Source organism: Balaenoptera borealis, assembly GCF_965194805.1.
Source record: "Balaenoptera borealis genome assembly, chromosome: 17".
Taxonomy (NCBI): Eukaryota; Metazoa; Chordata; class Mammalia; order Artiodactyla; family Balaenopteridae; genus Balaenoptera; species Balaenoptera borealis.
The window spans coordinates 54,844,010-54,871,595 of NC_138876.1; the positions used below are offsets into that span (position 1 = coordinate 54,844,010).

Sequence of the window (27,586 nt, forward strand, 5' to 3'; positions counted from 1 at the left end):
CAATCCTACCTCAAGAAACAAGAAACATCTTAAATAAATAACCTAACCTTACACCTAAAGCAATTAGAGAAAGAAGAACAAAAAACCCCCAAAGTTAGCAGAAGGAAAGAAATCATAAAGATCAGATCAGAAATAAGTGAAAAAGAAATGAAGGAAACAATGGCAAAGATCAGTAAAACTAAAAGCTGGTTCTTTGAGAAGATAACAAAATTGATAAACCATTAGCCAGACTCATCAAGAAAAAAACGGAGAAGACTCAAACCAATAGAATTAGAAATGAAAAAGGAGAAGTAACAACTGACACTGCAGAAATACAAAGGATCATGAGAGATTACTACCAGCAACTCCATGCCAATAAAATAGACAACGTGGAAGAAATGGACAAATTCTTAGAAAAGCACAACTTTCCGAGACTGAACCAGGAAGAAATAGAAAATATAAGCATACCAATCACAAGCACTGAAATTGAGACTGTGATTAAAAATCTTCCAACAAACAAAAGCCCAGGACCACATGGCTTCAGAGGCAAATTCTATCAAATATTTAGAGAACACCTAATACTTGTCCTCAAACTCTTCCAAAATATAGCAGAGAGAGGAACACACTCAAACTCATCCTATGAGGCCACCATCACATTCATACCAAAACCAGACAAAGACGTCAGAAAGAAAGAAAACTAGAGGCCAATGTCACTGATGAACATAGATGCAAAAATCTTCAAAAAAATACTATCAAACAGAATCCAACAGAACATTAAAAAGATCATACACCATGATCAGGTGGGGTTTATCCCAGGAATGCAAGGATCCATCAATATGTGCAAATCAATCAATGCGATATACCATATTAACAAAATGAAGGATAAAAACCATATGATCATCTCAATAGATGCAGAAAAAGCTTTTGACACAATTCAACACCCATTTATGATAAAAACCCTCCAGAAAATAGACATAGAGGGAACTTACCTCATCATAATAAAGGCCATATATGACAAACCCACAGCCAACATAGTTCTCAATGGTGAAATACTGAAACCATTTCCACTGAGGTCAGGACCAAGACAAGGTTGCCCACTCTCACCACTGTTATTCAACATAGTTTTGGAAGTGTTAGCCACAGCAATCAGAGAAGAAAAAGAAATAAAAGGAATCCAAATCGGAAAAGAAGAACTAAAGCTGTCACTGTTTGCAGATGACATGATACTATACATAGAGAATCCTACCTAAAGACGCTACCAGAAAACTACTAAAGCTAATCAATGAATTTGGTAATGTAGCAGGATACAAAACTAATGCACAGAAATCTCTTGCATTCCTATACACTAATGATGAAAAATCTGAAAGAGAAGTTAAGGAAGCACTCCCATTTACCATTGCAACAAAAAGAATAAAATATCTAGGAATAAACCTACCTTAGTAGACAAAAGACCTAATGCAGAAAACTATAAGACACTGATGAAAGAAATTAAAGATGATACAAACAGATGGTGAGATTTACCATGTTCTTGGATTGGAAGAATCAACATTGTGAAAATGACTATACTACCCAAAGCAATCTACAGGTTCAGTGCAATCCCCATCAAACTACCAATGGCAATTTTCACAGAATTACAACAAAAAATTTCACAATTTTTATGGAAACACGAAAGACCCCAAATAGCCAAAGCAATCTTGAGGAAGAAAAATGGAGCTGGAGGAATCAGGCACCCAGACTTCAGACTATACTACAAAGCTACAGTAATCAAGACAGTATGGTACCGGCACCAAAACAGAAATATAGATCAATGGAACAGGATAGAAAGCCCAGAGATAAACCCATGCACATATGGTCACTTTATCTTTGATGAAGGAGTCAGGAGTATACAGTTGGAGGAAAGACTGCCTCTTCAAAAGTGGTGCTGGGAAAACTGGAGAGCTACATGTAAAAGAATGAAATTAGAACACTTCCTAACACCATACACAAAAATAAACTCAAAATGGATTAAAGACCTGAATGTTAGGCTGGGCACTATAAAATTCTGAGAGGAAAGCATAGGCAGGACCCTCTATGACATAAATCACAGCAAGATCCTTTTTGACCCACGTCCTAGAGAAATGGAAATAAAAACAAAAATAAACAAATGGGATCTAATGAAACTTAAAAGCTCTTGCACAGCAAAGAAACCATAAACAAGATGAAAAGACAACCCTCAAAATAGGAGAAAGTATTTGCAAACGAAGCAACTGACAATGGATTAATTTCCAATATATACAAGCAGCTCATGCAGCTCAATATCAGAAAAACAAACAACCCAATCCAAAAATGTGCAGAAGACCTAAGTAGACATTTCTCCAAAGAAGATATACAGATTGCCAACAAACACATGAAAGAATGCTCAACATCACTAAACATTAGAGAAATGCAAAATCAAAACTACAATGAGGTATCACCTCCTACCCGTCAGAATGGCCATCATCAAAAAATCTACAAACAATAAATGCTGGAGAGGGTGTGGAGAAAAGGGAACCCTCTTGCACTGTTGGTGGGAATGTAAACTGATACAGCCACTATGGAGAACAGTATGGAGGTTCCTTAAGAAACTAAAAACAGAACTACCATATGACCCAGCAATCCCACTACTGGACATATACCCTGAGAAAACCATAATTCAAAAAGAGTCATGTACCACAATGTTCACTGCACCTCTATTTACAATAGCCAGGACATGGAAGCAACCTAGGTGTCCATCGACAGATGAATGGATAAAGAAGATGTGGCACATATATACAATGGAATATTACTCAGCCATAAAAAGAAACAAAATGGAGGTATTTGTAGTGAGGTGGATGGACCTAGAGTCTGTCATACAAAGTGAAGTAAATCAGAAAGAGTAAAACAAATACCGTATGCTAACACATATATATGGAATCTAAAAAAAAAAAAAAAAAGTTCTGAAGAACCTGGGCGGGGACAGGAATAAAGACGCAGACGTAGAGAATGGTCTTGACACGGGGAGGGGGAAGGGTAAGCTGGGACGAAGTGAGAGAGTGGCATGGACTTATATATACTACCAAATGTAAAATAGATAGCTATTGGGAAGCAGCCGCATAGCACAGGGAGATCAGCTCGGTGCTTTGTGACCACCTAGAGGAGTGGGAAAAGGTGTGTGTGAGGGAAAAGCAAGAGGGAGGAGATATGGGGATATATGTATATGTATTGCTGATTCACTCTGTTATAAAGCAGAAACTAACACACTATTGTAAAGCAATTATACTCCAATAAAGATGTTTAAATAAAGTTAGATTATTATTACAAAGATCTGTATTAACATACTTATTTAATTGAAAAAAATGAAGCCAATGTCTGTTAGTAATCCTTAAACTGTACAGAGGTAAAGCAAACACAGTGACATGTTAACAATTAGTGAATATAAGTAAAGAATAGGTTTATTGTACTATTTTAAACATTTTTTCTGTATTTGAAATTCTAAAATAAAAATTGGGGGAAAAATCATTTTGTATTTGGGTCTGCAAGGTCTGTCAGTACTCGTCAAAGCCAAGTCCAATGAAATACTGGTCTTTGACCTCAAAAAAAAAAGTGTAAGAAAGTTCAGTTCATTTGTTTCTGTTTGTACTGAATTTTGTATTTTCCCCAATATTTTCTGGTTTTATTTATTTTTTGGGGGGAACATCAAAATTTAGCAAAGTTTCCAAAGTCAAAACTATACAAAAAAGTATACTAGAGACACATCCCTCCCTCGACCCCCTTCTTTCTTCTACCCCATTGTCACTAACCACCTGTAGGAAACCTATCACACTGCTTTGTGGCCCACCCCTCTTGTGTTTCTTTTAAAAAATAAGAAGATACATATTTATTTTCTCATTTCCCATTCTCTGTTACACAAAAGAGAGCATATTACAGACACTTTTAAATTTGCTTTTTCCCCTATTTAATGTTTCTGAAAATTGTGCCTTATCAGTTTATAGTAATCATCTCCCTCCCTCTTTTTCTTTTTGTTTAAACAGCTGCAGAATACTAAGTTGCCTGACATATCATAGTTTACACACCCGATCTTCATGTATGGGAATTTTAGTAGTGTCCATATTTTGCAATGACAAAAAAATGCTGCATTGAATAATCCTGTTCATAATATTTCTATTGTTGTAAGGTGTATCTTCATGGGAAAGTCCCAGAGGTGGGACTGATGTGTCAAAAATTAAACACACATGTAGTTCTGTTAAATCCCCTTCCGTAAGGGTCATACCATTCTGCATTCTTACCAGCAATGCGTGAGAACCTGCATATGAGAGTATGTTGTTAAACTTTTACACTTTTTGCCAATTTGATAAGTGACAGTTGGTATCAGTGTAGTTTTAATTTGCATTCCTCTTGTTAACTGAGGTTGAATAACTTTTCATATGTTTAAAGATAATTTATATAATTTTTGTGAAATATAAAAATACATTTTGTGTTGTCTATTCCTGTTGACTTTTGCCTGTTTTTTTCCTACTGGGTTTTGGTCTTTCTTCCTCTCAATTTTTTGAGAGTTACCTATATATTAGGAATATCAGCCTTTTATCTGTGACATAAGTTGCAAAAAATTACTTCAAATTTACCATTTGTTTTTTTCTACTTCATTTATGGAATTTTTGTCTTGAGAACATTTTTTATGTAGTCAAATATATCAATCTTTTCTTTTATTGAATATGGATTTTGAATCATGGTTATAAAATCTTTCCCTACACACCTAGATTATAGAAGAATTCACCCATTTTTTTTTTAGTACTTGTAACTTCTTTCCTTCCTTCCTTCCTTCCTTTTCTCTCTCTCTTTCTTTCTTTCTTTCTCCTGTCTCTTTAATCTTTGATCCATGTGATGCTTTCCTTGCGTGAAGAGTGCGGTATTGATCTGACTGTATTATTTTTCAAATGGTTTTTCTCTTTCTGCAGCAATTTATTTAATGGTTTTCATTTTTCAAAAGAGGTCCATCTTTTCTCTGGTGATTTGAGGCATCATTTTAATTATATATGAAGTTAAATATGTATTTGGGACTATTTCTGGACTTTCTATTTGATTTCACTGAACTATCTGCCTATTCATGTGCCAGTTACCACACTGTGCTAACTATAAAGGCTTTCTAGTATATGTTAATAGCTATGGAAGAAGGTTAGTCCCATCTCACAGCTTTTCTTTTTCAGTATTCTGCTGTCTATTCTGGGAGAGATTTTTTTTTCTGCATATTAGTAAATATTTATCTAAATCCATAAAATTTTTTTGATATTTATTAAGATTGTATTAACTTTGTAAATTAACATAAAGAGAATTGACATCTTTATGATTGAGTCATATTACCCCAAAATAGTGGATATCTTTTCATTTGTTCAAATCTACCTTTGTGTTCTCCTCACACGGATTTTGCAGATTTCTTGCTAAATTTATTTCTAAGAATTTTATCTTCTTTTGCTATGTAAATAGAGTTTTCTGTATCATTTTATCATTTAACTGGCTATTTTTGTGTATATACAGATTATTTCTTTATAGTAATTTAATATCCTTCTACATTACTGAATTTTTTAATTATTTGAGTCCATGGACATTCTTTTGAAAACTACACACTACACATTTTCTTATAGAAGATGATGTTTCCTAATAGAAGATTCCTTACTTTAGTCAAGAGTATATGATGTTACCATCACATCAAAAAGAATAAAATACCTAGGAATAAACTACCTAAGAAGGCAAAAGACCTATACTCAGAAAACTATAAGATAGTGATGAAAGAAATAAAAGATAACACAAACAGATAGAGAGATTATACCATGTTCTTGGATTGGAAGAACCAATATTGTCAAAATGACTATACTACCCAAAGCAATCTACAGATTCAATGCAATCCCTATCATATTACCAATTGCATTTTTCACAGAATTACGACAAAAAATTTTACAATTTGTGTGGAAACACAAAAGACCCCGAATAGCAAAAGCAATTTTGAGAAAGAAAAACAGAGCAGGAGGAATCAAGCTCCCTGATTTCAGACAATACTACAAAGCTACAGTAATCAAAACAGTATGATACTAGCACAAAAACAGAAATATAGATCAATGGAACAGCATAGAAAGCCCAGAGATAAACCTACACACCTATAGCCAACTAATCTATGGCAAAGGAGGCAAGACTATACAATGGAGTAAAGACAGCCTCTTCAATAAGTGGTGCTGGGAAAACTGGACAGCTACATGTAAAAGAATGAAATTAGAACACTCCTAACACTATACACAAAAATAAACTCAAAACGGATTAAAGACCTAAATGTAAGGCCAGACATTATAAAACTCTTAGAGGAAAACATAGGCAGAACACTCTTTGACATAAATTGCAGCAAGATCTTTTTGGGTCCACCTCCTAGAGTAATGAAAATAAAAACAAAACTAAACAAATGGTACCTAATTAAACTTAAAAGCCTTTGCACAGCAAAGGAAACCTTAAAAAAAACAAAAAGACAACTCTCAGAATGGGAGAGAGCATGTGCAAATGAAGCAACTGACAAGGGATTAATCTCCAAAATATACAAACAGCTCATGCAGCTCAATATCAAAAAAACAAACAACCCAATCTAAAAATGGGTGGAAGATCTAAATAGACATTTCTCCAAAGAAGACATACAGATAGCCAAAAAGCACATGAAAAGATGCTCAACATCACTAATTATTAGGTAAATGCAAATAAAAACTACAATGAGGTATCACCTCACACTGGTCAGAAGGGCGATCATCAAAAAGTCTACAAACAATAAATGCTGGAGAGGGTGTAGAGAAAAGGGAACCCTCCTACTCTGTTGGTGGGGACGTAAACTGGTAGAGCCACTATGGAGTACAGTGTGGAGGTTTCTTAAAAAACTAAAAATAGAGCTACCGTATGATCCAGCAATCCCACTCCTGGGCATGTATCTGGAGAAAACCATAATTCAAAAAGATACATGCACCCCAGTGTTCATTGCAACACTATTTACAAAAGCCAGGACCTGGAAGCAACATAAATGTCCATCATCAGAGGAATGGATAAAGAAGATGTGACACATATATACAATGGAATATTACCCAGCCATAAAAGTGAGCGAAATAATGCCATTTGCAGCAGCATGTATGGACCTAGAGATTGTCGTACTGAGTGAAGTAAGTCAGACACAGAAGGACAAATATCATATGATATCACTTATATGTGGAACATAAAACAGGGTACAAATGAACTTATCTACAAATCAGAAATAGAGTTACAGATGTAGAAAACAAACTTACTGTTACCGGGGGCAAAGGGGGGAAGGGTTAAATTGGGAGATTGGGATTGACTTATACACACTACTATATATAAAATACATAACTAATAAGAACTTACTGTGTATCACAGGGAACTCTACTCAATACTCTGTAATGGCCTATATGGGAAAAGAGTCTAAAAAAGAGTGGATATACGTATATGTATAACTGATTCACTTTGCTGTATGCCTGAAACTAACACGACATTGTAAATCAACTATATTCCAATAAAAATGTAAAAAAATTAAATGCAAACCTGATTGTGCCAAAAGAGTATATGATGTTATTATTTTAGAGTTAAAGAACACTATAACAATGTTGAAGTTTCAAGATCTATTTGTTTCAAGAAGAGGTCAGTATACTTCACAATTTCAATACTTACTACAAGTAATGGTATTGGAGACAGTGTGGTACTCGCACAAGGACAGATATATATATCAAAGGATTAAAATTGGGAGTCCAGAAGTAAACCCATATATCTACTATGGTCAACTTATTTTCAACAAGCGTGTAGAGACCATTAAATGGGGAAAGAATATTCTTCAACAAGTGGTGCTGGGACAGCTGGATAGCCATATGCAAAAGAATGAATCATCTCACACCATAACAAAAATTAACTCAAACTCGATCAAGGACCTAAATGTAAGAGTAAAGCTTATAGAACTCTTATAAGAAAACATAGGATTAAATCTTCATAACATAGGATTTGACAAATGATTCTTGAATATGACACCAAAAGCCTGAACAACAAAAGAAAAAAAAATGATAAATTGAAGTTAATCAGAGTTAAAAACTTTTGTCTTTCAAAAAGCACCACTAAGAAAGAGAAAAGACAACCCAAAGAATGGGAGAAAATATTTGCAAATTATATATCTAACAAGGGGCTTATATCTAGAATTTATTAAGAACTCTTACAATTCAGTAATAAAGACGATAAGCCAATTTTTTAAATGAACAAAGGATCTGAATAGACACTCCACCAAAGAATATATACAAATGACAAATAAGCACATGAAAAGATCAGCAATATTAATTATCAGAGAAATAAAAATCAAAACCACAATGAGATATTACTTCACACTCACTAGGATGTCTAGAAACAAAAAGTCAGATAATGTTGGAAAGACTGTGCAAAAATCAGAACCCTCATCCACTACTGGTGAGAATGTAAAAAGGTACAGCCACTTTGGAAAACAGTTTGGCAGTTTCTCACACAATTAAACATAGAGTTACCATATAATCCAGGATTTCTTCTCCTAAGTATACATCCAAAAGAAATCAAAAGATATGTCTAAACAGAAATTTATACATAAATGTTTATAGCAACATTATTCATAATTGCCAAAAAGGGAGGCAATCCAAACGTCCATCAATGGACAAATTGATAAACAAAATATGGTATATCCACACAATAGAATATTATTGGCAATAAAAAGGAATGAAATACTGAAACATGCTGCAACACGGATGAACCTTGAAAACATTATACTAAGTGCTAAAAGCCAGTAATGAAGGACCACATACTAAATGATTCCATTCATATGAAAGTCCAACATAGGGAAATCTATAGAGACAGAAGGTAGATTTGTGGTTGTTTAGCACTAGGGGCAAAAGTTGGGGGAGCTGAAACAGGTAATAGCTAGAAGAATTTCCTTTTGAGGTGATGAAAACGTTCTAAAATTGACTGAGATGATGATTGCATGTATCTATGGATATATAAAACCATTGAATTGTACAGCTGAAATTATTGAATTGTATAGTATGTGAATTATATCCAATAAAGTTGTTTTTAAATGAAGAAGAAGGAAGAGGAAGAGGAGGAAGTTAGTAGGACTTCTCCAAAATGTCTTAAAACCCTTGACATTTTCCTGAAAATGCTAGAAGCCCACATTGGGTCCATATGATAGTAACTATAAAATTCTTTAATAAAATGTGCTACCTATTTTCCCCCCAAAATGGAAACTGCTTACATTAAACTATATGGACATGAGTTTAAGAAAAAAGAAATATGAAATAAGGATCAAGAAATAGTGAAATGGTCATATGGAAGCCAGGGGCAGAAAGGAAATTATGATCTGTTGCAAAGCTCTAACTTTCAGAGAGGAGAAATTTTATCAGTTCCTTGGGAAACACAAAGCCTTCTTTTCTGTCACTCATGTCTTAAATGTTTAAAAGAAATCTCATAGAAAGACCTGTTAAAGAATTTAACATGAACAATGCATATTATACATATTTTAGGATTATAGTTAAAATCACAATGCTTATAAAGTACTTAAACTGGAAATATACAGTATCTTGTTCACACATATCATATTAGATTTCAGAAGATTTGGTGACAGAAGGAAAAAATTGTGTAAGAATCTCTAAATTTACAAATGAACAAAATCAAAATGTAGGAGATCTTTAATATTTAGATAGACTCTGACCTCAAAGTTGTGATTATTTATGAAAAAAAGCCATTCTAATCAAACACGTTAGATAAAAACTAGTTCAGCACAAAAGTCATGCATACAAATGCACAAAGTCATATTTTTTCAAAAAAAGAAGCTACAGTTTATTGAGAACTTCTAGGTTCTGGGCACTATGTTAGTACTTTTAAACCTTATCTTATTTAAGCTTTACAAGCCCCCTACACAGTTGATATTTATAACTGCTATTTTTCAGATAAGCCAAGGTGATCAGAGAAAGTCAGTGATGATGATGATCCTAGACATTAAATACAGCCTTAAGCCAGACTTAAATTTCAGGTGGAATCACTTGTCTGCTGAGAAAAATGTCATCATTGACGATAAGGATTTTTAAACTCTAACTTCAGAGTCCTGACTCTTGAGTGATAGTTCCAAATGGCCCATTAAAATCTAAAATCAGAAAGGGCTTTGTTTGAACCCTACAGAGACATGGCACTGAATCTAACAGCAAGATTGATTGATTGTGCATTTGCAGACTTGGCAGCTTTTGCAATCATGATTAAAATAATCAATTTTCACCTCTTCCTTTCCTCTGGGATTTATGGAGAATATTTTTATTTTTGGAGAGATTTCTTACTTACAGAGAAATGATGCTTAGCTTTAGTGCCACTCTAATCTTAGGGCTGACTTAGAAAACACACCAAGCAGTTTAATATTTTTCCATAATAATGGATATTTAAAATATTATAATAACAAAAATGTAGACTAAATTCCCCCTAAAGTATTCGTAAATAATTCTAAGCTAAAGTAAAAGCTGAACATAGAATTTAAAAATTATCTAGATTCTGTGTTTCTTCTCCTATTGTTTTTACCTGTCTGCTGGCCAGTTACTAAAAGGTTCATGGAGAATGAGGAAACAGGAAAACAACTTTGCAAATTATTTTTAAAAAGAAAAGAACTTGAAATTAACCTGATTACATTTCAATTACTTATAGATTAAATTGTTTATATGTTTGTTCTCTATGCCTGTTAACCTGTGAATGAGAGGTTGGGTATATATCTAAATTTTTTTATATGTTTTATATGTTTTTTTTATATATGTTTGTTCTCTGTGCCTGTTAACCTGTGAATGAGAGGTTGGGTATATATCTAAATTTGTATTCTAAAATTTAAAGAAAGTCATATAAAGATGGATTTTAGTGAGCACACACTTTCTCTTTAAGAAATAAGAATGCAAATGATGAAAGGAAAAATACGGATTACAATCATTGGAATGATTCAGAGTACTCTTTTCCATTTTTGGTGATGAATTGATCAGTAATCTACTTTGTCACAAAGGATATTTTAATCTGTAGATCAATTAAAATACATTTGGAACTATATTTTCACACCACTGCTGATTCCTAGTGTCTTGACCTTCTACCTTATCCCTTCCTTTGAGTGTCTGCCTCAATTCCAGGCCAATGCATTGCCATGACCCCTAAGTAGTGTCATTGTCCATGGCTTTCAAATATTGCCCAGGTCAGATTCTCTAAGCCCAGCTATGTGTCCTCTCCAGTGACCTTCAGCCAGCCTGCTTCTGGCATTTACCTAAGAACAGGATATTAAAACATTCCCTTGTGTATGTTTGAAGTTCATACTCACTGCTCAGTTATTTCAGAAACATTTTAGAACAACTGCTCTACCTTTAAATTGTCTGTAGACAGGTGTCATGGATGGACCTCCAAGAGTGTCAGAAACCATTAAAGGATTAGTAATGTTATTCACAGAAAACAATCCCAAATCTTGCAGGTCATCTGGTCCAACTCTCCATCTAATTCAAGAATTCCTTCTCTACCACTTGTGGAAAGAGGAGAGAGAGGGAAGGAGCATGGTATTTGTGAAATCAGAAGGGCTGAGCCTGAATCCTGGCTCCAGCTCATTCAACTCTTATGTTAAGTTTGATCTTAAGCAAAATACAAACCATCTGAATCTCGGTTGCACATGTAAGCACTTGGGTACATAGTAAGTGTTTAATAAAATAATCTTGAATGAACTAACAAGACAGTAATATTGGTCTCTCAGAGTTGTACTTATAGTTTTCCAAATCATTCTCTTCATCTCAGCTGTGCTTTTGGACATTCTGTATTCTCTGTCTGGGATTATCTCTGCTTTTTCTCACTATTTCACCTGGTTAACTTGTACCTGTCCAAATAAATCTCTCCTATAATAGCCCTCTACCCCAGCCACCCTGCAGTCTAAGTACTATTTTTAAGCAGCCTGTGCTATGTCCATTATTGAACTAACCATGTCTCCACCTTATCTGCCTGTTAGAGTTTCAGGAGTGAGTTCCATGAAGACAGGGACAGTGTTTCATTCCTCTAGTTATATACTTTTCTCAGGTACAGATATCAAGTTAATTAAACCCCTCAGTTCAGGGAAATGGAATAGAGACTAAATAATAGAAAAAAACTCACTGAAGCACTGAAAAGATAAAATAGTCAAACCCTCAGCTGGACAAACCAAGGAAAAAAGAGAGAAGACTCAAATAAATAAAATCAAAATGAAAGAGGATGTTGAATTTTGCAGAATAATTTTTCTCCATCTATTAAGATGATGATATAATTTTAACTATTAAATTGATTTGCACAACTAATACCTCAGAAATGTGAAAGGTCATGAGACTACTATGAATAATTATGTGCCAATAAATTGGACAACCTAGAAAAAATGGACAAATTCCTAGAAACACATAATCTACCAAGATGGAATAATGAAGAAATAGAAAATCTGAACAGACCAATTATTAGTAAGGAGATTGAATTGGTAATCAAAAACCTCCCATCAAAGAAAAGCTTAGAACCAGTTGGTTTCACTGGTAAATTCTCCAAATATTTAAAGAAGAATTAATGTCAATTCTCAAACTCTTCCAAAAAATTGAAGAGGAGGCAACACTCCCAAACTCATTTTAAAGGCCTGATACCAAAGTCTGATAAAGGCACTACAAGAAAAGAGCTAAAAGCCAATATCTTTGATAAATATTGATGCAAAAATTTCAACAAAATACAAGCAAAATGAATTCAACAGCACATTAAAAGGATCATTCACCATGATCAAGTGGGATTTATTCTTGGGTTACAAGGATGGTTCAACATACACAAATCAATAAGTGTGATGTACCACATTAATAGAAAGAAAGATAAAAATCATATGATCATCTCAATATATGCAGAAAAATATTTTTTACAAAATTCAACATCCTTTCATAATTAAAAATTCTCAACAAATTGGGTGCAGAAGGAACATACCTCAATATAATAAAGCTCATATATGACAAACCTACAGTTAACATCACACTCAATGGTGAAAAGTTAAAAGCTTTTTTGCTAAGATCAGGAATAAGACAAGGATTCCCCCTCTCACCACTCCTACTCAACTTAGTATTGGAAGTCCTAGCCAGAGCAATCAGGCACGATAAATAAATTAATTAATTAATTAATTAAGTAAGTAAATAAATAAATAAATGGCATACAAATCAGAAAGGAAGAAGTAAGACATCTTCAATCTGTGGTTAGTTGAATCCACAGTTGCAGAACTCCCTAATACAGAGGACTGACTGTAGGCAACTGATATTTGACAAAGAAGCAAAGGCAATAAAATGGAGCAAAGATAGTCTCTTCAACAAATTGTGCTGGAACAAGTGGACATCCACATACAAATAAACAAATCTAGACACATAACTTACACCCTTCAAAAACATTAACTCAAAATGGATCAGAGACCTAAATGTAAAATGCAAAACTATAAAATTCCTAGAAGATAACACGGGCAAAAATCTACATGACCGTTGAAATGGCAATGGCTTTAGATATAACACAAAAGTCACAATCTGTAAAAGAAATAATTGATATCTGGACTTCATTAAAATTAAATACTTGTGCTCTGTGAAAGACAGTGCCAAGAGAATCAGAAGTCAAGCCATGGACTGGGAGAAAATATATGCAAAATACACATCTGATAAAATATGTACTGTTATCCAAAATATAAAAAGAACTCTTAAAACTCAACAATAAGAAAATAAACAGAAGGGAGGAGCTTCAAGATGGTGGAAAAGTAAGACGTGGAGATCACCTTCCTCCCCACAAATGCATCAGAAATACATCTACATGTGGAACAACTCCTACAGAACACCTACTGAACGCTGTCAGAAGACCTCAGACCTCCCAAAAGGCAAGAAACTCCCCACGTACCTGGGTAGGGCAAAAGAAAAAAGAAAAAACAGAGACAAAAGAAAAGGGATGGGACATGCACCAGTGGGAGGAGCTGTGAAGGAGGAAAGGTTTCCACACACTAGGAAGCCCTTTGCGGGCGGAGACTGCGGGTGGCAGAGGGGGGAAGCTTCAGAGCCACGGAGGAGAGTGCAGCAATAGGGGTGCAGAGGGCAAAGTGGAGAAATTCCCACACAGAGGATCAGTGCTGGCCAGCACTCACCAGCCCGAGAGGCTTGTCTGCTCACACGCCGGGACGGGGGGGGTCTGGGAGCTGAGACTCGGGCTTCAGAAGTCAGATCTCAGGGAGAGGACAGGGGTTGGCTGCGTGAACACAGCCTGAAGGGGGCTAGTGCGCCACAGCTAGCCAGGACGGAGTCCGGGAAAAAGTCTGGAGCTGCCGAAGAGGCAAGAGACTTTTTCTTGCCTCTTTGTTTCCTGGTGCACAAGGAGAGGGGATTAAGAGCTCCACTTAAAGGAGCTCCAGAGACGGGCGCGAGCCACGGCTACTGACGCGGACCCCAGAGACAGGAATGGGACGCTAAGGCTGCTGCTGCCGCCACCAAGAATTCTGTGTGTGAGCACAGGTCACTATCCACACCTCCCCTCCCAGGAGCCTGTGCATCCTGCCACTGCCAGGGTCCCGTGATCCAGGAACAACTTCCCAGGGAGAACACACAGCATGCCTCAGGCTGGTGCAACGTCACGCCAGCCTCTGCCACCACAGGCTTGCCCCGCACTCCATACCCCTCCCTCCCACCGACCTGAGTGAGCCAGAGCCCCCGAAGCAGCTGCTCCTTTAATCCCGTCCTGTCTGAGCGATGAATAGATGCCCTCAGGTGACCTACAGGCAGAGGTGGGGGAAAATCCAAAGCTGAACCCCAGGAGCTGTGCGAACAAAGAAGAGAAAGGGAAATCTCTCCCAGCAGCCTCAGGAGCAGCGGATTAAATCTCCACAATCAACTTGATGTACCCTGCATCTGTGGAATACCTGAATCAACAATGAATCATCCCAAATTGAGGAGGTGGACTTAAGGAGCAACAATACATATATTTTTTTCCCTTTTTCTCTTTTTGTGAGTGGGTATGTGTATGCTTCTGTGTATGATATTGTCTGTATAGCTTTGCTTTTACCATTTGTCCTAGGGTACTGTCTGTCTGTTTTTTTTCGGTTTGTTTTTTTTTTAATTAATTAATTATTTATTTATTTATTATTATTATTTTTTTTATTTATTTATGGCTGTGTTGGGTCTTCGTTTCTGTGCGAGGGCTTTCTCTAGTTGTGGCAAGAGGGGGCCACTCTTCATCACAGTGCACGGGCCTCTCACTATCGTGGCCTCTCTTATTGCAGAGCACAGGCTCCAGACGCGCAGGCTCAGTAATTGTGGGTCACGGACCTAATCGCTCCGTGGCATGTGGGATCTTCCCAGACCAGGGCTCGAACCTGTGTCCCCTGCATTGGCAGGCCCATTCTCAACCACTGTGCCACCAGGGAAGCCCCTGTCCGGTTTTTTTTTTGTTTTTTTTTTAGTATAGTTTTCAGTGCTTGTTAACATTGGTGGATTTGATTTTTGATTTGGTTGCTCTCTTCTTTATTTCTTTCTTTCATTTTTTTTATTACTTTAAAAAATTATTTTTAATAATTATTTTTTATTTTAATAACTTTTATTTTATTTTATTTTACTTTATCTTCTTTCTTTCTTTCTTTTTCTCCCTCTTATTCTGAGCCATGTTGATGACAGGCTCTTGGGGCTCCAGCCAGGCCTCAGGGCTGTGCCTCTGAGGTGGGCGAGCCAAGTTCAGAACACTGGTCCAAAAGACACCTCCCAGCTTCACATAATTTCAAACGGTGAAAATCCCCAAGAGATCTCCATCTCAACACCAAGACCCAGCTCCACTCAACGACCAGCAAGCTCAAGTGCTAAATACCCTATGCCAAACAACTAGCAAGACAGGAACACAACCCCACCCATTAACAGAGAGGCTGCCTAAAATCATAATAAGGCCACAGATGCCCCAAAACACACCACCAGACATGGACATGCCCACCAGAAAGACAAGATGCAGCCTCATCCACCAGAAAACAGGCACTAATCCCCTCCACCAGGAAGATTACAGAACCCACTGAACCAACTTCAGGAACTGGGGGCAGACACCAAAAACAACAGAAACTATGAACCTGCAGCTTGCGAAAAGGAGACCCCAAACACAGTAAGTGAAGCAAAATGAGAAGACAGAGAAACACACAACAGATGAAGGAGCAAGGCAAAAGCCCACCAGACCTAACAAATGAAGAGGAAATAGGCAGTCTACCCGAAAAAGAATTCAGAATAACGATAGTAAAGATGATACTAAATCTTGGAAATAGAATGGAGAAAATACAAGAAACGTTTAAAAAGGACCTAGAAGAACTAAAGAGCAAACAAACAGTGATGAACAATACAATAAATGAAATTTAAAATTCTCTAGAAGGGATCAATATCAGAATAACTGAGGCAGAAGAACGTATAAGTGACCCAGAAGATAAAATAGTGGAAATAACTACTGAAGAGCAGAATAAAGAAACAAAAGAAAACAACTGAGGACAGTTTCAGAGACCTCTGGGACAACATTAAATGCACCAACATTTGAATTATAGGGATCCCAGAAGAAGAAGAGAAAAAGAAAGGGACCGAGAAAATATTTGAAGAGATTATAGTTGAAAACTTCCCTGATATGGGAAAGGAAGTACTTAACCAAGTGAGGAGGCACAGAGAGTCTCATACAGGATAAATCCAAGGAGAAACACGCCAGGGCACACATTAATCAAACTATCAAAAATTAAATACAAAGAAAAAATATTAAAAGCAGCAAGGGAAAAACAACAAATAACATACAAGGGAATCCCCATAAGGTTAACAGCTGATCTTTCCGCAGAAACTCTGCAAGCCAGAAGGGAGTGGCAGGATATACTTAAAGTGATGAAAGGGAAAAACCTACAACCAAGATTACTCTACCCAGCAAGGATCTCATTCAGATTTGACGGAGAAATTAAAACCTTTGCAGACAAGCAAAAGCAAAGAGAATTCAGCACCACCAAACCACCTTTACAACAAATGCTAAAGGAACTTCTCTACTCAGGAATCACAGAGAAGGAAAAGACCTACAATAACAAACCCAAAACAATTAAGAAAAAGGTAATAGCAACATACATATCGATAATTACCTTAAATGTAAATGGATTAAATGCTCCTACCAAAAGACATAGACTGGCTGAGTGAATGCAAAAACAATACCTATGTATATGCTGTCTACAAGAGACCCACTTCAGACCGAGGGACACATACAGACTGAAAGTGAGGGGATGGAAAAAGATATCCCATGCAAATGGAAATCAAAAGAAAGCTGGAGTAGCAATTCTCATAACAGACAAAATAGGGTTTAAAACAAAGACTATTACAAGAGACAAAGAGGAACACTACATAATGATCAAGGGATCAATCCAAGAAGAAGATATAACAATTGTAAATATTTATGCACCCAACATAGGAGCTCCTCAATACATAAGGCAAATACTAAGAGCCATAAAAAGGGAAATCAACAGTAACACAATCATAATAGGGGACTTTAACTCCCCACTTTCACCAATGGACAGATCATCCAAAATGAAAATAAATAAGGAAACACAAGCTTTAAATGATACATTAAACAAGACGGACTTAATTGATACTTATAGGACATTCAATCCAAAAAAAACAGAATACAGTTTCTTCTCAAGTGTTCATAGAACGTTCTCCAGGATAGATCAGATCTTGGGTCACAAATCAGGCCTAGGTAAATTTAAGAAAATTGAAATCATATCAAGTATCTTTTCCAACCACAATGCTATGAGACTAGATATCAATTACGGAAAAAAATCTGTAAAAAATACAAACACATGGAGGCTAAACAATACACTACTTAATAACCAAGAGATCACTGAGGAAATCAAAAAATGCCTAGAAAAAAATGTCAATGAAAACACGATGACCCAAAACCTATCGGATGCAGCAAAAGCAGTTCTAAGAGGGAAGTTTATAGCAATACAACCCTACCTCAAGAAACAAGAAACATCTCAAATAAACAACCTAACCTTACACCTAAAGCAATTAGAGAATGAAGAAAAAAAATACCCCATAGTTAGCAGAAGGAAAGAAATCATAAAGATCAGATCAGAAATAAATGAAAAAGAAATGAAGGAAATAATAACAAAGATTAATAAAACTAAAAGCTGGTTCTTTGAGAAGATAAAAAAAATTGATAAACCATTAGCCAGATTCATCAAGAGAAAAAGGAAGAAGACTCAAATCAATAGAATTAGAAATGAAAAAGGAGAAGTAACAACTGACACTGCAGAAATACAAACGATCATGAGAGATTACTACAAGCAACTCTATGCCAATAAAATGGACAACCTGGAAGAAATGGACAAATTCTTAGAAATGCACAACCTTCCAAGACTGAACCAGGAAGAAATAGAAAATATGAACAGACCGATCACAAGTACTGATATTGAAACTGTGATTAAAAATCTTCCAACAAACAAAAGCCCAGGACCAGATGGCTTCAGAGGTGAATTCTATCAAACATTTAGAGAAGAGCTAACACCTATCCTTCTCAAACTCTTCCAAAATATAGCAGAGGGAGGAACACCCCCAAACTCATTCTACGAGGCCACCATCACCCTGATACCAAAACCAGACAAAGATGTCACAAATCAAGAAAACTACAAGTCAATATCACTGATGAACATAGATGCAAAAATCCTCCACAAAATACTGACAAACAGAATCCAACAGCACATTAAAAGGATCATACCCCATGATCAAGTGGGGTGTATTCCGGGAATGTAAAGATTCTTCAATATACACAAATCAATCAATGTGATACACCATGTTAACAAATTGAAAGAGAAAAACCATATGATCATCTCAATATACAGAGAAAGCTTTTGACAAAATTCAACACCCATTTATGATAAAAATCCTCCAGAGAGTAGGCATAGAGGGAACTTACCGCATCATAATAAAGGCCATATATGGCAAACCCACAGCCAACGTCATACTCAATGGTGAAAAACTGAAACCATTTCCACTAAGATCAGGAACAAGACAAGGTTGTCCAGTCTCACCACTATTATTCAACATAGTTTTGGAAGTTTTAGCCACAACAATCAGAGAAGAAATAGAAATAAAAGGAATCCAAATCGGAAAAGAAGAAGTAAAGCTGTCACTGTTTGCAGATGACATGATACTATACATAGAGAATCCTAAAGATGCTACCAGAAAACTACTAGAGCTCATCTATGAATTTGGCAAAGTAGCCAGATACAAAATTAGTGCAAAGAAATCTCTTGCAATCCTATACACTAATGATGAAAAATCTGAAAGTGAAATTAAGAAAACACTCCCATTTACCATTGCAACAAAAAGAATAAAATATCTAGGAATAAACCTACCTAAGGAGACAAAAGACCTGTATGCAAAAAGTTATAAGACACTGATGAAAGAAACTAAAGGTGATACAAAGAGATGGAGAGATTTACCATGTTCTTGGATTGGAAGAATCAACATTATGAAAATGACTCTACTACCCAAAGCAATCTACAGGTTCAGTGCAATCCCTATCAAACTACCAATGGTGCTTTTCACAGAAGTAGAACAAAAAATTTCACAATTTATATGGAAACACAAAAGACCTCGAATAGCCAAAGCAATCTTGAGGAAGAAAAACGGAGCTGGAGGAATCAGTCTCCCTGACTTCAGATATACTACAAAGCTAGAGTAATCAAGACAGTATGATACTGGCACAAAAACAGAAATATAGATCAATGGAACAGTATAGAAAACCCAGAGATAAACCCATGCACATATGGTCACTTTATCTTAGATAAAGGAGGCAAGACTATACAGTAAAGAAAAGACAGCCTCTTCAATAAATGGTGCTGGGAAAACTGGACAGCTACTGGTAATAGAATGAAATTAGAACACTCTTTAACACCATACACAAAAATAAACTCAAAATGGATTAAACACCTAAATGTAAGGTCAGACACTATTAAACTCTTAGAGGAAAGCATAGGCAGAACACTCCATGACATAAATCACAGCAGGATCCTTTTTCACCCACTTCCTAGATAAATGCAAATAAAAACAAAAATAACAAATAGGATCTAATGAAACTTAAAAGCTTTTGCACAGCAAAGGAAACCATAAACAAGACAAAAAGACAACCCTCTGAATGGGAGAAAATATTTGCAAATGAATCAACTGACAAAGGATTAATCTCCAAAATTTACAAACAGCTCATGCAGCTCAATATCAAAAAAACAAACAACCCAATCCAAAAATGGGCAGAAGACCTAAATAGACATTTCTCCAAAGAAGATATACAGATTGCCAACAAACACATGAAAGTATGCTCAGCGTCATTAATCATTAGAGAAATGGAAATCAAAACTACATTGAGATATCATCTCACACCATTCAGAAGGGCCATCATCAAAAAATCTACAAACAATAAATGCTGGAGAGGGTTTGGAGGAAAGGGAACCCTCCTGCATTGTTGGTGGGAATGTAAATTGATACAGCCACTATGGAGAACAGTATGGAGGTTCCTTAAAAAACTAAAAACAGAACTACCATATGACCCAGCAATCCCAGTACTGGGCATATACCCTGAGAAAACCATAATTCAAAAAGAGTCATGTACCAAAATGTTCATTGCAGCTCTATTTACAATAGCCAGGACGTGCCAGCAACCTAAGTGTCCATCAACAGATGAATGGATTAAGAAGATGTGGCACATATATACCGTGGAATATTACTCAGCCATAAAAAGAAACGAAATTGAGTTATTTGTAGTGAGGTGGATGGACATAGATGCTGTCATACAGAGTGAAGTAAGTCAGAAAGAGAAATACAAATACTGTATGCTAACACATATATATGGAATCTAAAAAAAAAAAAAGAAAGAAAAATGGTCATGAAGAACCTAGGGGAAAGATGGGAATAAAGACGCAGACCTAGTAGAGAATGGACTTGAGGACATGGGGAGGGGGAAGGTAAGCTGGGACAAAGTGAGAGAGTGGCATGGACATATATACACTACCAAATGTAAAATAGATAGCTAGTGGGAAGCAGCTGCATAGCTCAGGGAGATCAGCTCGATGCTTTGTGACCACCTAGAGGGGTGGGATTGGGAGGGTGGGAGGGAGAGAGATGCAAGAGGGAAGAGATATGGGGATATATGTATACGTATAACTGATTCACTTTGTTATAAAGCAGAAACTAACACACCATTGTAAAGCAATTAAACTCCAATAAAGATGTTAAAAAAAAAAGAAGAGATAAGAAGGTAAAAGCCAAAAATAAAAAATAAAAATGAAACATAAACCCTACTTAAAAATGGGCCATGGGACTTCCCTGGTGTTCCAGTGGTTAAGACTCTGCACTTCCACTGCAGGGGGCATGGGTTCAATCCCTGGTCAGGGAACTAAGATCCCACATTCTGCGTGGTGCAGCCAAAAAGAAAAAAATGGGCCAAAGACCTTAACTTACACCTCACTAAAGAAATATACAGATGGCAAAAAACATATGAAAAGATTCTTCACGTAATATGTCATCAAGGAAATGCAAATTAAAACAACAATGAGATTTCACTACATACCTATTAGAAGGGCCAAACTCCATAACACTGACAACACCAAATGCTGGCAAGTATGTGGAGCAACAGCAACTCTCAATTATTACTGATGGGAATGCAAAATGATACAGCCACTTCGTAAGACAGTTTGGTAGTTTCTTATAAAACTAAACATATCTTACCATTTTATCCAGCAATTGTGCTCCTTGGTATTTATTCAAATGAGTTAACTTACGTTCACACAAAAACCTATGCATGGATATTTATAACAGCTTTATTCATAATTGCCATAACTTGGAAGCAACCAAGATGTCCTTCAGTACATAAATGTATAATTAAACTGTGATTCATCCAGACAATGGAATATTATTCAACACTAAAAAGAAATGAGCTATCAAGCCTTGAAAAGATATGGAAGAACCTTAAATATATATTACTAAGTGAAAGAAGCCAATCTGAAATGCTACATACTGTCTGATTTCAACTATATGACTTTCTGGAGAAGGCAAAACTATGGATACAATAAAAAGATCAGTGGTTGCCAGGGGTTAGATGGGGAGAGTTGAATAAGCAGAGCACAGAGTATTTTTAAGACAGTGAAAATAGTCTGTATGATACCATAATGATGGATACATGTCATTATATGTTTATCCAAACACATAAAATGAACATAAACCCACAACGTCAAGAGTGAACCCCAATGTAAACTGTGGACTTTGGGTGATTATGATGTGTCGATGTAGGTTCATTTATTGTAACAAAAGTACCACTCTGGTGAGAGATGTTAATAATGTGGGAGAGAGTATGTGTGTCTGGGTAGAGGATATATGGAAATCTCTGAATGTTCCTCTTAATTTTGCTGTGAACCTAAAAGTCTCTTCAGAAAGTAAAATCTTAATGATAAAAATATACAAAGGGTCATTAAAAAAATGGAGGCTTACCATTGGTCATCATGATCTAAATGCTGTGGTTTCTCCCATCAAAGCACCCATGCCCAATATTGTTGAGGTGACCGAAGACAAAGGCACTTGGGAAATATTTTGCTGTCATTGACCTAGCCAATGTGTTTTATTCTGTTCTTATACTGAGGCTTCGCCGACTCAATTTGCCTTCTTTCAAGGTACGCAATATACCTTTACTTATTTGCCTATGGGATATTTAAACAGCCTTGTCATGGCCCATAACCTTTGTCACCAAGACCTGGATAATATACCTACTTTGTTTCTACTCACTGCTGTCATTATATATATGATATTCTCTTAAAATCTCAATTACTAAAGGCCATCCAGGAAGACCTGGATGCCACGGTGACTCAGTTTCAAGTCAGAAGTTGGCTATCACCCCACATAATGTTCAAAGACCGACAACTTTTATAAAATTCCTGGGTAATAGCCAAAGTTCTTGCTTTTGGTCTGGCCAATAGAAAAAGAACAATTTCGTTATCCAGGATAATGAGCCATAGGGGCCATCCATTTGGCAACAGCTGATGAGTATTGTCTTAAAATCTGGGTCACCTATGTCCCTGCTCATACCAAGGCCAACAGGCCTGAGTCTCTTTTCAATGAACAAGCTGACCCATCCATGATAGGTTGTCCTACAGGCTCGGCATGCATCCACTTGTTAGGGGACCCATTTGAACCTAAATTTCCATCACCTAAAAATCTTCTATACTATTCAAGCTATAATGGATGGATGATTAATCCAGCCTTTCAGTCTCAACCCCTCAAGGAAATTGAAATTATTGCTCCAGGGCCATTTCCACAGATGATGTGGACTACCAAGAAGGGAGATGAGCAATTCCACTTGATAAATTAAAATCACACTTAAAAATAATGTTAGAACCAACACTCTACCCCATCATGATAAAACCAGAACCCCCTCCTTGGTAATAATTCATGCCAGACAGAAACACCAAGCAACAAAAAACCTTTAAGATGTAGCTGCACACCATTCTGTTGGATCTTGGTCTTATTATGGGTCTAGGTACTTTCATTGGTTTGCAATCCAGACACACAAACCCTCCAAATAAGCCATTATTTCAACCAAATATGGCAAATTCTGAGGCCCAAATGCCATTGAATTTCAATAATGCAAACCCTGTAGCCCCAAATCTCAATGGCTTGCCCAACACCAACCAAGAAAAAAATAACTGAGACAAAAACCCCATAGTAATTGGTTAAATTGGGGGGCTTGTCTGAAGCTAATACTGGAGCTCCAACCTCAGCCATGGATATTTTAATTGTCAAACCACCTAAAAGCCTATTAACCACATGGACCCAAATCAGGCCTTATGATTTAAAACCTGTTTGCAGCAGAATTCCTCTCATCACCTATCTGGGCAAAACCTTGGACAACTGAGAACTTATAGATTCAGCTACTTTTAAGTGGAGCTTTAATTATGCCTGTCATGTTCTGGCACTTTGCTCTAATGACAGCAGTATCATGGATGCCAGCATCATGCTAGCTGTGTACCCACAAAACTTTTGACTTAAAAGATATTTGCAAATGAAGCTTCCAGGGCCCAACGCTATCTTCAAATTCTACAAGCTGCTCAGCCTCAGTTTAAAACCATAGAGCCACAAAGATATGACCCACAGCAACCTGAGTGGATATCTACATGGGAAGGATACTGCAGTATCACAGTGCCCAAGAGATGACTTCACCTCTGACTCTCAACCAGCTACCAGGAGTCCCAACTATACCAGAGCTGGGAAAGCCTCACCACCCACAGAAGACCCAGACTCTTGATTTTCCAATGATTTATCACTATTGAGTCCTGCTATAAAAGGTGGGACCCACCAGACTGGAGTGACTTTCCAGGTATAGCAATTTGCTTGTTGCATGACCCAACTCTACGTTTTGATACCTGTAAAACAATAAGTTCTATCCCTATGATTATAATTCAACCTATACCATGCTAAGCCCCTATGGGACCAAGTCCAATGTCTCCCCAATGCTCCCAAGATTCAGGTTGCTCTAATACCATCCACCACTCCTTCCTAAAGGGCAGCCTTACCAAAGTTTCCACACTGTGTGCTCTCCTAGATTTAACAGGAGAATTCTGCTGGCCTCTCAATGTTCAGACCATGCATTCCCCTTCATCCTCTTCCCCTCCCCCTCCACAGTTTTCAGCACCCACACCCACACCTTAGTCTGTCTATGCCTAAGTGTCTATGCCTCTTTCCCTCTAAAAGACTATAAGGCAAGTAAAATGCAAACCCAATACCCTAGACTCTTGAATATTTACATATCTAACATAGGCATACATTTGACTGAAATAGCCTCTCAGGCACTGACTACCCATAACTGTCGGACTTGCTATCAATCGGTTTCCACATATACCACATCACACATTTATCCAGGTGATATCTGGCCCAGAGGAGGAAAATATAGGGAAGTAGCCATCTCCCCTGATTCTGGAGTGCCCCCTCATGGCAAGTCACTGCTGTCACGTTTCCTCAGTACATACCACGTAGGAGCTACTGACCCTCAACATATACCCAGCAAAAATTGCTGTCTTCCTCCAATCCCATTCGTTGATAATTACCATTTACCAAAATCAAGGTACAGCTTTTCAATCTAAAGGCAACAGCACAGAACTACACTGTGGTCCTACGAACAAGGGTCTCATCTCCTCTACTTTGCCCTTCATTACCTCCCAGCCACAAGCCCCATCATGAACTCCAGCCTCTAATGATCTTCAATTTATATAAACTTTAATAATTTTTCCTGACCCTGGCCAAACATCATCGACATGCAGCATTTATACCTGTAATATTGGGATTCGCTACTACTCTGGGACTTGCTGGAATGGCCACAGGGTTAGGCCAATGCTCTAACCCAACAGTCAAAAATCATTGAAACTAACCTACCAATGTCTGAAACTCTAGTATCTCATATTTCTAAAGTACAACAAATATTAAGCCACTTAATCAAGGCCAGAGAACCCTGGCAAAAATAGTTTTTGACAATAGATTTGCCCTAGCTAGTCAAGGAGAAGTTTGTGATGTTATTAATACTTCCCTTTGTACATGGGATAAGAACACCAATCTAGTGTCCACTCAACAGAAAGCCTGGACCATGAAATCAACATCCTAAAAAGCATAACTTGCGCCTTTAACGTACTCTGTAATTCAACCAAAATATTACTGGAGGCCTCTTTCACGACTGATTTATTCTTCTGGTTAACATCAAACAAATGTGGAGCCTGGCTGCAAACCAGCCTTTAGGGACTCTTCATATTTTTCTTGCTTCTGCTTTCATTTCCTCCTTTTTACTGTCATAATGAAATGTTTTCTGTGCTGTTTAGGGCAACTTATATCCTACTCTCTAGAGGTCTCCTCTGCTATTCAGGTCACTCAAATACCCAAATAATTGAGCTCAAAATTGATGTCAATCAATATATTTTTTCATTTGCTCAGTCCTATAAAACACACAATGCAGTTTCAGAATTATTACACCCCTATCACTGTGAACAACAAGCTTACTAATTAGGGCTCAATATTTTTTAAGTTCTTTTTATCCTTAGACTGAGAGAATATAGTCAAAGTGCTGTGTTCAAAATTATTTGTACTTTTTTTTTCTATGTGAGGTGTTGTTCATTGGAAATACACTTGGGTTTTTTTACATTTACATTCAATTTTACTTTTTTCTCCATTTTTGTTGATTTAGTTTCTTTTATTAATATGCATATTTAAAAATTCCAAAATCAAAACTATGCAAAACACACATGTAAAGAAGTGTCATTCATTCCTCATTCCTTTCTCCTTATTTACAAATCATCATCTGTTGGTAACCAATTTCTTATTATAATACCTTTCTAGTTTTCATTTGCAAAAATAAGGACTATATATGTATAAACAAACATGCGTAATGCATATTTCCTCTTAATTTCTGACATTAAAAAGCATGCTAACTTTACTTATTGAAAAAAACCCAACAGTATATGCTAAAAATCACAAATAATTAATACACATCACCCTCTTTTTTTGTATAGCTTCATAATATAACAATATCTCACGTATAGGATTCAGATTATTTTTGATGTTTTGCAATTAAAAATAATGCCACAATAAAAAAAAAAAGAAAACTGGTGTCAAAACATTAAGGGCTCAACTGAGATATATATAGGTATAGACATAATTTTTAATTTTAATTTAATAAACTTTTAATTTATTGTGCTGTCTTGACTCAGTTTTGAGGCCCTGGCTAGAGACTAGACAGCTCCCCTTCTTGAACAACTGATTAAGTCCACACCTCAACCACTTTCCTTATCAGGCTCACACACTCTGGGGCCTCTATACACTTATCCTAATCTCTCCCAGGCCAGGTACCAGACAACTAGGGGACATGCCCATGCCCCAGGGCCCGCCAAAATTATTAAAATTAGCCAATCCATAGAGAGCCCGGGAAACCTAGCTAACCCCACCCTGCTTGCCATACATAACCTGCTCCTACAGCTCAAGCTTGCTGTTACATTGTCTCCAGGTGCAACCCACTGTGCCGCCCTGCCTGGCAGCCTTCTCTCCTTCAGAGCTGTAAGTAACAAAAAGTTCTGCCTTTCAGTGTGTTGTGCCCCACCACCAAAGGTATCTTTAAATCTTATAAAATATAGTCCTACATAGGCTTTAATCACCATTTACTGTATTAAAGCTGCCAAGTTTAAAAATTAGTTTTTCTAAAGCTTTTGTATTTTTAGGTGGAAAATACAAATTATACTTAATCCTTGATGAATATTCAATCCAATGTTAATTCCCCTAAACATACAATGGAATTGATAGGCCTGGTTAACTAAAAGTTGCTTTAAATATTTTAAAATATATGAATTATAAATTTAGTTTATTGGAGTCTTTCAAATATTTCAAATGCCTGACATGTTAGTCTTTTACACACTTGACAAGTTAAAGGCTGGGGTAGGGGTGGGGGACAGGCTTTTCTAATAATTAAAGTAACTCTGGTAAAAGTAATAAAT

At 36.6% G+C, this 27,586-nt stretch overlaps 1 protein-coding gene across 1 annotated transcript in view; it reads left to right on the forward strand.

The window, feature by feature from the left end:
• Nucleotides 1-1,230: 1,230 nt before the first annotated feature.
• The window catches only part of CA1 (carbonic anhydrase 1), a 72,956-nt gene continuing 46,600 nt past the window's right edge, over nucleotides 1,231-27,586 (forward strand). Inside the window, exons 1-2 of the mRNA XM_082363622.1 lie at nucleotides 1,231-7,094; nucleotides 20,812-27,152. The gene's annotated coding sequence lies outside the window, so the exon portion shown is untranslated. The remainder of the gene's footprint in view (nucleotides 7,095-20,811; nucleotides 27,153-27,586) is intronic.